The sequence below is a fragment of the Tamandua tetradactyla genome, chromosome X, assembly GCF_023851605.1.
Source record: "Tamandua tetradactyla isolate mTamTet1 chromosome X, mTamTet1.pri, whole genome shotgun sequence".
NCBI classification, from domain to species: domain Eukaryota; kingdom Metazoa; phylum Chordata; class Mammalia; order Pilosa; family Myrmecophagidae; genus Tamandua; species Tamandua tetradactyla.
In genome coordinates this window covers 21,420,134-21,431,711 of record NC_135353.1, presented here as the reverse complement: position 1 = coordinate 21,431,711, position 11,578 = coordinate 21,420,134, and positions in this window count along the sequence as shown.

Here is an 11,578-nt window from a genome sequence, read left to right as displayed (position 1 = left end):
CCAGGACACCCTGCGGTATATGCAAATAGAAAGAAACTCACCGTGGCAAACTGAAGAAAAGAAAAGCAGCCTTAGAAAAGTTGCTCCCCTTCTTGGGGCCTCCATTTTGCAGTTTTTCAGAGAGGAAATAAAGTTTCATCTCAATGACCTCCAAGTTTCTCTCCAGCCCCAGCCATCTATGGCTGCCTCTGGACAGAGTTCCAGATAGCTACTCGCCTTCAGCATAGCACATAGTCTCACTCTTCCTTGCAGACCCCTTCTAAGAACCCTGTGGGGTATGAGGGACATAGCCAACTTTGAACCTACCCTTTGCTAGTGACCCACTGGATACATTTCTATAACAAGAAAGACAAATGGAGATCAGTCTAGGGAAGAAGAACCATACCAACAGATCATTCTACTGGATAAATCATCACTCTTGCCCTTAAATATCCAAGTGGTTAAAAAGGAGCGAGACCATTAGCAACAGCTTATACCTTGATATTGCATCTCATCACTGTGTGATGATATCCACATGCCATAGCAGCAAGGGATCTCCCTGCACTTCACTAACTCTGGCCATCTTTACCCACTGGTACCTGTGCTATGGTTCTGTGAGGCAGTTGGCTGTCACTTCTAAGCAAGCAGGAGAAACTGCCTCCTCCCACCTGCATCTCTTTTTCCTGAAACAGGTATGAGGAGCTCATTTCTCTGAGTCCCTTACTGAAAGCACCACCATGAGTCTAATTTAAGTAATGGGTTTATTCTCAGCAACTTATATCTATCCCCATCCCTGGCACTAGACAAATAGTCAACTTTCTACTTAAGTTGTTCAGGGCAGTAGTAGACACAGCCTTGCCCTCAGCAAGTAGGGTTCAAAATCAGCCTTCATCGAGGTGGGCCATGGTGGCTCACTGGTGGAGTTCTCGCCTGCCATGCCAGAGGCCCGGGTTCAATTCCCAGTACCTGCTCACTTTAAGAAAAAAAAGTAAAATCAGCCTTCAGTGGTAATTGGCTGTGTGACTCTGATCATGTTACTTCCTCCCTCTGACCCTGTTTCCTCATCCATTAAATGGGAATAGATAATAGCACCTTCCTCAGAGGATTGATGTGAGGAATAAATGATTTGATGCTCATACAAAAAAACTTAGAACAGGGTGCACGAGTGGTTCAGTGGTTAGAATGCTTGACTGTCATGTGGGGACCCAGGTTCAATTCCCAGATGATACACCCCTCAAAAAACAAAACAAAAAAACAAAAAAAAATCATTTTTATTATGTGTGAACAGTACTTCACACATAATAAAAATTCAATGACTGCTATCACTATTATTATGTTGGATAAAGCTTCCTACCTATAGTTAAGCCCACTAATTCTGAACAAAATGTTAGTGGGTGGTAATTAAAGGGTAGAGTTTCTTACTGGAATTCATATTACTGATATTAAAATCACACTTATATAGGGCTTACTATGTACCTGATCTAAGCACTGCTCATATATTATTTCATTCCCATAACAATCTTATGAAGTAGTGTTATTATCATTGCTATTTATCATTATTATTAGCAACCCCACTTTTACGATGAGGAAATTCAAATACAGAAAAGAGACTTGCCCACAGTCACAAAGTGGCAAAGTTGAGGTAAGCTAAACTGCCTCTACTTTCCTAACTATAGAGTGTGTATATGGAAATGTGGCCTTATTAACTCAAAATTGGAGCCATAACACCTCCAATCAGTTACCCTATCTTCTCCTGCAATAAACGGTCAATAGTAAATCTTGACTGTGGTTTGAGGGAAATATGTTTAATGTACAAAAATATATTACAATAATTCATTGTGATTAGCCCATTATTCAAATGAAATAGTTGTGGCCAAACTGCTGCCACTAACGGCAGAAAGTGGTGAGAAATCTATTGGCCTTCCTTGATGAGTAGAGAAATGTTTCTTCTTCCATCTAAATTCACTGTGATGAGGCTTACCCAACCCTTCTTTCAATCTATGGTAAACTTTAGCTCCAGCATGCATAAAATTAATGCTTTTATGACGAATGGCTCTTATCTACATACTTAATTAGGATTTGCTTATTAAAGTATGTACAAGATTCTTTGAAGTTGTTTTACATCCTTCTAACTCAGTTCCCCTCAAAAGCTACCAGTCTGTTGAGTTAATTCAAAGGAAAAAAAATCTATCTGGCTTTATATTCATTCATTCACCAATTACAACATGCCAGGAGCTATTCTAATAGCTTTATATGCATCATCTCATTTAATTCTCAATCCAACAGTAGGACAACAGGGGATATCCTACTGTCATACCCATTCTTCAAGTTAAAAAACAAAAAGTTTGAAAGTAGAGTTACTTACCAGAATCCACATAGTTCACACAGTTAGGGAGTAGCGAGAGGAGAACCTGTCCTCAGTTTTATGCTAAAGAGGACCCCATTCTGGGTGTCTTCTCGCAGTGCCCTTCCCACAAGGCAAAGAATTTGTGAAACATAGGGAAAGTACCCATCCAGAGATTGAGCTCCATCCATACTACTTCTAGAGTAAACACAGGGTACCTGGGACCCAGAAATTTCCTACCTATATGAATCCAAACCCACTTCCAGGGCCTGAGTGGATCCCTTCTCTATGCCCATCCTCCCAAAACCAAACAGTGAGTCTTCTAGTATGAGCACCCCTAGGTTTTTGAGGGGTGATCAGGGGACAGCTGTTTGTGCTTTTTTAATGCAATTTTATTGAGATACATTCACACATCAAATAATCCATTCAAAGTATACAATCAATGGTTCACAGTAACATTATAAAGCTGTACATTCTTCACCAAAATCAATTGTAGAACATTTTTGTTATTCCAATAAAAAACAAAAATAAAAAAGAACCACCCAAAGCATCCCATACCCCTTGCTCCCCCTTAGTGTTTGTTTTTTAAAAAAAAATCAGACACTTTTATTTATTAAAGTATTAACATCAACAAAGCAAAAGTAGCTTCACATTTTATTATAAATGTGTAGATATTTTGCTTAATGCTGATATATATGCCTCATCAGTAACATTTAAGCATACCATAAAAGCATAATCTTTAGAATAATCAAAAGAATGGAATTATAAACAAAACTAACTTACTTAAAAGAACTGTTAGCCATATCTTATGGAGTATGTGGACCAAGATTACAAGTTTTTATCAATACTGTCAAGTTTCAGATTGAGACTGGCTGATAAAATGGGAATTCTGTTGTACCAACTATAGGACAGAACCATAATATTTTAAGATATAGATCACAGATATTTGGCACTTTCTCTAAATTTATCTTTGCCACCACCATGAGGAACCAAGAGTAAAACTATTCTGTATGTTATCATCTCACATTCAAATACATCTTATGCCCTTGAAAAGCTTCCCTTAATTCTGTCTCTCAAGCAGCAGCCCTTAAAGTACCTCAGCAACTTGAACTTGATACAACCGAGTAATATGCCTCAGTCAAAAGGAGTTCATTTTTTCCTTTATTTTGTTAATCATCTGCCCATACACTGAATAAAGGGAGTGCCAACCACAAGGTTTTCACAATCACACGGTCACATGATTAAAGCTATATAATTAAACAATAATCATCAAGAATCAAGGCTCCTGTTCATTCTTGAAGACACTTGTATAACTATATAGCTTTTACATTGTGACCATGTGTGGTACTTAGATTCAGTTGTCAACTTGGCCAGGTGAAAGCACCTAGTTCTGTTGCTGTGGACATGAGCCAATGGTAGGTGAATCTCATCTGTTGCTAATTACATCCGCAGTCGGCTAGGAGGCGTGTCTGCTGCAATGAGTGACGTTTAACTTAATTGGCTTGTGCTTAAATGAGAGAACGCAATGTAGCACAGTCTAGCAGCTTGGCATTCCTCATCTCAGCACTTGCAGCTCAGCCCGGGCCCTTGGAGATGGAGAAAGAAATCACCCCGGGGAAAGTTGTTGGAACCCAGGGGCCTGGAGAGAAGATCAGCAGAGACCATCCTGTGCCTTCCACATAAGAAAGAGCCTCAGTGGAAAGTTAGCTGCCTTTCCTCTGAAGAACCAACAAAATAAATCCCCTTTTTATTAGAAGCCAATCCATCTCTGGTGTGTTGCATTCCGGCAGCTAGCAAACTAGAACAGAGTTGGTACCGGAGAGTGGGGTGCTGCTGTGGTTTGCAAATGCCAGATCTGTTGGAACTGTGTTTTGGATGGCTAAGGGGAAGACTTTGGAGGAACTGTGAAGAGATTGATGGAGAAGTCTTGGAGGGCTTGAAGAGACTGTTGGTGTAAATGGAACCACCGCCAATCTTGACAAAGGAGGACACAAAAGGGAGAGATTGGAGTTTGCAGAGTGAGAACCGTGGAAGTTCGGGTCTGAAGCCAAGAAACCTCGGCCAGGAGAGTGGACCCACCTGTATGTGTGGAGAGGGTGAGTTTACCCTGAAGGGCGAGGATGAGTCTCCCCTCTCATTGCAGTGGAATAGTTGTGCAGCCTCGGGCCTTGGAAAAGGCGTAGCACGCTCCTTGGGGGACTGGGAGAGCCTGGCTGCCACCATGTGGAGGGGTTGAGCGTGCGCCCCAGAAATGGCAGAGAGCCCAGGGGTGGCCCTGATGCCTGGAGAGAGTGGAGCCCAGAGGTGGTCTCCTCAATGTTCCCCGAGGTTGATTTGGAAAGAGGCCGGCCACTGCATAGGCCCTTGGAAGGGGTGGGACTGCCGCTTTCTACAGCCGAAGGATAAATGACTTTCAGACTTGAAAATCCAATGGTGTTTGCCTGCAGATCTTCCTTCCAATTTCTCCCTATGGAAATGAAAATCTGTATCCTTTGACTATCCTCCTTTGCATATTGGCACCGGACTTATTTTGAGATTCACAGGTCCACAGCCAGAAGAGAATATTTTGCACCTGTTTAAGGTGATGTGAGTAGCTGCCAAGTTGACAAGGGGTGGACATGTGGTAGTTAGATTCAGTTGTCAACTTGGCCAGGTGAAAGCACCTAGTTCTGTTGCTGTGGACATGAGCCAATGGTAGGTGAATCTCATCTGTTGCTAATTACATCCGCAGTCGGCTAGGAGGCGTGTCTGCTGCAATGAGTGACGTTTAACTTAATTGGCTTGTGCTTAAATGAGAGAACGCAATGTAGCACAGTCTAGCAGCTTGGCATTCCTCATCTCAGCACTTGCAGCTCAGCCCGGGCCCTTGGAGATGGAGAAAGAAATCACTCCGGGGAAAGTTGTTGGAACCCAGGGGCCTGGAGAGAAGATCAGCAGAGACCATCCTGTGCCCTCCACATAAGAAAGAGCCTCAGTGGAAAGTTAGCTGCCTTTCCTCTGAAGAACCAACAAAATAAATCCCCTTTTTATTAGAAGCCAATCCATCTCTGGTGTGTTGCATTCCGGCAGCTAGCAAACTAGAACACCATGTGATTATGAAAACCTTGTGTCTGATGCTTCTTTTATCCTGGGTATGGACAAATGAAGTAAAAAATAAGGATAAAATAAAATAAATAATAGGGGGAATAAGGGGTAAAAAAAAAAAGTGGGTAGATGGAAATACTAGCAGTCAATGAGAGGGAGGGGTAAGAGGTATGGGATGTATGCGTTTTTTTTTTCCTTTTTATTTCTTTTCCTGCAGCAATGCAAATGTCCTAAAATGTTCATGGTGATGAATACACAACTATGTGATGATATTGTGAGCCATTGATTGTATACTTTGGATGGACTAAATGTGTGTAAAGGTTTTTCAATAAAAATATTTTTTAGAAAAAGAATGAAGGCTACTGGATTACAGTTCAATGGTTTCAGATATTTCCTTCTAGCTATTCTGATACATTAGAAACAAAAATGGAATATCTGTGATGCATAAGAATAGTCTCCTGAATGACCTCTTGACTCTATTTAAAATCTCAGCCACTGAAACTTTTTGTTTCATTTCTTTTCCCCCTTTTGGTCAAGAAGGCTTTCTCAATCCCATGTTGCCAGGGCCAGACTGATCCCCTGGAGTCATGTCCCACATTGCCAGGGAAACTTATATGCCTGGGAATCATGTCTCTGTAGGGGTGAGGGTAGTGAGTTTATTTGCAGAGTTGGCTGAGAGAGAGAGAGGCCATATCTGAGCAACAAAAGAGGTTTGTGGGGGGTTCTGATGAATTTTGGATATGCGTTCTGGGGTGTCTATTTGCATGTGATGAAACTCCCTGTTGCGAGCAATGGAACCAAGGGTGGAAATGGAAGAGAAGAAGGCTGTTGACCAGGGGACTAGGACCAGTGACCAGCTCTCTTCACTTGGCTATAATTCTGAAGAACCCAAGAATTTAAAATCCCAACCTGGCCTTTCAGATGTTATGATAGTATATCTGTCAAGATAGGAGGAGAGAACATATCTTATTCACCAGTTTGTTAGCTTATCTCAGCGAACTTTTGTCCCAATCTCACAAATGTTTGAGGTGACTTTCACCTCCATATCCACCAGATGGAATTGAACTCTTACTTTGGGAGTCAGTTCAAATCGCACTTCCTCCCAGAAGTTTTTCCAGAAGGCACTGTCCAGAACTGTTTTTCTCTCTCCTTCTCTTGTGGCAGCCCTTCTCCCAGCCTGCTTGACTACACCTATCTAGGCTCCATCTGTCTTCCCCACTAGACTGTGAACTCCTTGAAGGCAAGTATTGCAGCTTAGATATCTTCTTACGTTTCAGTGCCCAGCATAGTGCCTTGCCCAAAATACATCTATAGAGATGTTAGTTGAATGAAAAGATGGGAAAGTGGAAAAGAGAGGTAAAGTCCATGGGAAGAAAGGAAAGAATAGAAAGCAATCAGAAAAGTCCTTGACTTAGAAGAGGTGAATTGATAAGTGTTTCTTTGCTTTTTCTTTTTGTAGTGGAAAATTTCAAACTTATAAAAAAGTAGGGCATAATATAATGAACTTCCCCATGCCCTTCTCCAGCATCAACAAGGATGAATGCATAGCCAATCTTGTTTCATCTACACCCACTTCATTTTCCCCACTTAAATCTCGGATGATTTGAAGAAAATCCTAAGCATCATATCATTTTATCCACAAGTATTTTCAGTATGGAAAGAAAAAGTCAGTTTATCAAGAATTTGCTATAACCAAGTTCAGCTGAGCAGTCACTGAAAAGTGACATGACATGAGCAGAATTAATTTCAGCAACTGCAGAAGCTTGTAGGACGGGGCTCATGCACACTGATAGCCTGTGTGAACAGGGAAGGCAGGTTTTTTCTTCTTTGTGCTCTGATCCTCAGTGGCAACAAACTGGGGCAGCATGGGGCCCATGACTGTGGCTTCTTACTGGGCTGACCATCTTTCTTCGCTCATTTCAAACCCCATACTTAGTGATTTTAGACACCTTTTATGCACATCCGTGCTGACTTGTCTTATTTCTTAATTCCGTCAAAGCCTTCTCCCTCTCCCCTGGAGCTGTCTGGGAATTCTGGTTCATTGCTGCTGGCAGTTTTTTACTTCTTTTGTGCTTAACTTGTTGAAATACGAAAGGGGTTAGACAGTGTCAGACAATATGGCCCCCGTCACGCCACATTTTACATTGAAATCATCTTTAAGGGCTTTACTCCTTGACACAGATGGTCTCCATATCCTAGGAGATGGTCTTTTGGCACGAAAATGAAAAGGCTGTGCCCCCTGTGAATCAAGGAACTTGGCAAGTTTATTCTGGCTCAAGTCAAACGGACACTTCATTGTCCTTGGACTTCTGAGCTTCTCCTCCTGTAGTGAGCATTTTTACTCCTCCTGTTAAATACATACATGAGTTTTGCACTCCTCTTTCCTGTCTAGTGGTGGGCCCCATCCACACTAAGTCTCTTTTCTAAGACAGAAAATGGCCTTCACCTTTAATATTACCACATCCAGCATCACTTTCCTAAGTACACTCACTGCTTCCCTGGAGCCCTCTTAAGCAAGGCTAGGCTTCATCCTCAGGTCTGCCTCTGGTCCATCCTTTCACAGCCTGCTGCGTATTCCTTTCTTGCCATTTTAACTCTGTGATTGGCACCTCTTGGAGGCTTGACTTTCTTCTTTAGCAACCTTTTGGCTTCTTCGGTAATTAATACCTCTCCTACAGTAAGGGAAGTAAGCTAATCTATAATCACCCTTTCAGTCTCTTTTCTAGGCTTATTTTACACTTCACTGACTCTGGTTCTGTAGCTTTGGTAGCATATCATTGTACTAATTCTGATTCCTCCCTATTTAGGTTTCAGTAACTCTTTGTTTTCCATCTCTTTCTTATGGATCAAAGTATGTTTCCCACCCATTGGGTCAAGCTGACTTCAGACACTTAGTTCTCCTGGAAAACATACCTTTTCCACTTCATTGATGTATTTCATACTTCTCCTTTGCAGCATATATCAAAATGTAATCTATCTAGCGCTTGCAGAATTAGATATTTAATAACTATTCCCTCCTCCTCACTGCTATGCTCCAGGAGGAGCAAGGATGGCATCTGGGACATAGTAGGCTTTCAATAAATACTTGTTGAAAAGGAAATAAAATAAATGAATGAATGAACATTCTTGATTCAATTTATTTTGGCATTTCTTCTATACTTCTAAATTTTACGTTTGACTTTTATGCTCTTTTTATTTTGTTTTATTTTATTTCCTATTACAAACCAAACCAATTGCTCTTTGGGGAAAACTCCTCTTCCACAATACCATATATTCTATACTTCAAGCCAGACACTTTTTTTTTCCGGTTAATATAAGTTGGTCTGTATGTAGCTTTACAACCCAAAGTTTTAGGATATCAATGGATTATTGTTTTTGCAAGGATTTTTTTTCTTCAGACTTTAATAGTATGATAGTTAGATCAGCCATGCTACAATGTAAAGAATTATTTATGACAACTGATCATTTGATATTAACTACTTTTAAATAGTATCAATGGCCAATAGAATTCTATGACCCTGCAGGTACTATTATTTAGTGGCAGGAAAATCTAAATGTGTGTTGTTATGTTAGTGTATATATGTGTGTGTTGAATTTAAAAATTATGAATAATACAGACAAGTTCAAAGAATTGTATGGACCTGAGAATAAAATGTTTGAATTTCTTTCTCACTCTGTCCTGCTGTAAGACATTATGTTGAACTTTCCAAGATTAAGGGATTCCATGAGGAGCATTTCTCGTGACCTCAGAGATAACTATTTCAAAAATTTCTTACTAATAAAGACTTAAAATATAAACAGATGATATCCAAACACTGCATTATTTTTTATGTTCGCTTCAGATGTAGTCATTTAGACGAAGACTAAAATCCCAGTTCTGCCAATTGCTATAGCTATGTAACACTGGGAAACTTATTTTACCTTTCTCAGCCTCTATTTCTTTGTATTTTCTCATCTATAAACCAGGATAAACCCCCATGTTCTTGTTATATTATCAATGTACATAACTGACAAAGATTAGTATCTAGAATATATCAAGATCCCCTTCAAATCAATTATAAAGAAAACTAACAACTCAAAAGAAAAATAGGGAAAGCACATGAAGAAGCAATTCACAGAAGAGGAAATCTAAATGGTGAATTAACACATGAAATAATGTTAAGATTCCCTCGTTACCATGGAAATACAAATTAAAACCACAAAAAAGACATCATTGCACATTATTCAAATGGCAAAAATATTAGTCTGGCAATATCAAATATTGAAAAGATGTGGAGAAATAAATCCTTTCATACATTGAAAGTAGGGGTGTAAATATGAAGACTCTTTTTAGCAGTACTTAGCAACATTGAAAATGTTCATTCTTTATGATTTAGCAATCCCACTTCTTGATCTCTACGAGAAGATTATTTGTACATTGTTGGCAGTAATGAAGAACCAGAATCAAAATATCCACCAGCAGAAGAGGGCTAAATAAACTAATATATTCACACAATGAAATGTTATATAGCAGTGACTGAACAAACTAAAGCTGCACGCTAGAATAATAGCTCCATCTCATCAATTTAACATGAACCAAAAACACAGCAACAATAAGAAGGGCATAGTATAAAATCATCTCTGTAAATTAGAAAGTTTAGAAACATGTAAATCAACAATGTACATTATTCAAGGATCCATACAGACATGTGATACAAATGCAAAGCCTGTGGTAAAACTATAAATTCATGCATCGGAATACTCAACACCAAATTTGGGGGGTGGTTGCTTTTGTATGGTAGGAATAGGAAGACAAGTGTGGTTAGGTACATGAGGGTTTCAACTATATTTCTACTGTTACATTTCTTGAGTTGAATGATGGGTATACAGTTGTATATTATCTTGTTTTCTATATGTCTGAAACAGTTAAGTTAAAAATGCCTACCTCTCAGCATGGTGTAAGGTTTAAATGAGGTACTGGATTTAAAGCAACAATGCTTAACATCTAGCAAGGGCTCTATAAATGTCAGTTCCTTCCCACCCTAGTCCCCCAACACCTTTATATTACAGGATATAAATCTTTGCAAATATCTTTTGGTGACAACACAAGTTTCCAAACACTTACCTGAGGCTGCTTTATGTATTGCTAGCTTCTCCTGCAGTTTACGTTCTTATGCACTTTCTGCTGAGCTGAGCTGAGGAAGCTTGTCTCTTATAGCTAACTAAGCTACATCCCTCATTTTATAATCTGCAGTAGGATATTTCTTCTGCCTTGCTTGGAAATTAGAAACCATGATCTACGCTAAAACAGTTCCTATTGTACACAGCCCAGTTTTCTCAATATTGTTTGTGAAATGTTTCAGTTACCTGTTGCTGTGTAACACACCAATCCAAAACTCAGCGGCTTAAAATAATAACCATTTTATTTGTAAATGATTTTTTAATCTGAGCTAGGCTTATCTGGGTGGTTCTTCTGTTGTTCTTGCCAATGGTCTCTTCTATGGCTGCATTCAGATGTTGGGATAGCTAGGGGCTGGTCTTACCTCAGATGTCATGATGGCAGAAACTCTGTCTCCTCTTGTGGTCGCAGAGCTTCTCCTTCTCCGTTTGGACTTTCCACATGTTTTCTTCAGCCGTATAGCTGGATTTCTCTCATGGTGACTCAAAGCTCCTAAGAGAACAAGGACAAAAACTGCCAGGTCTTTTGAAGGCTTAAGACCCACAACTAGTACAGTGTCATTTCTGCTACAGTTTATTGGTTAAATCAAGTCACAACCCCCGCCCAGATGCAAGAAGAAGGAAATGCACTGGTTTGTGAGTACTTGCTTTTCACTCATCTACCCAGTTTGGTGTATTGAGAAAATATGATATGTAGGCCCTTGATTCTAGTGCCCAATTTACTGAGGAAGCACCTCATGGGCTAGAATCTCATTTTCAGTTCCACATACAAGTGTTGCATTATGTGTTAAGCATTATGCCAGGTTCTGTAAATTCCAGAATGAATAGCCATGGTTCAGATCCTTGAGTAGTTCCAAGTGCAGTCAACAAAGAAGGGGAGTTAGAGCCTATCTTCCCACCTGACATGGGATGACTTCACAAGCAAATCAAAAGCAGGGGCAACATCCAGTCTAGATGATGGCCACAATAGCCACTTGACCAAACAGGCTGGGCCCTTGGTAACAAAAGGGCATA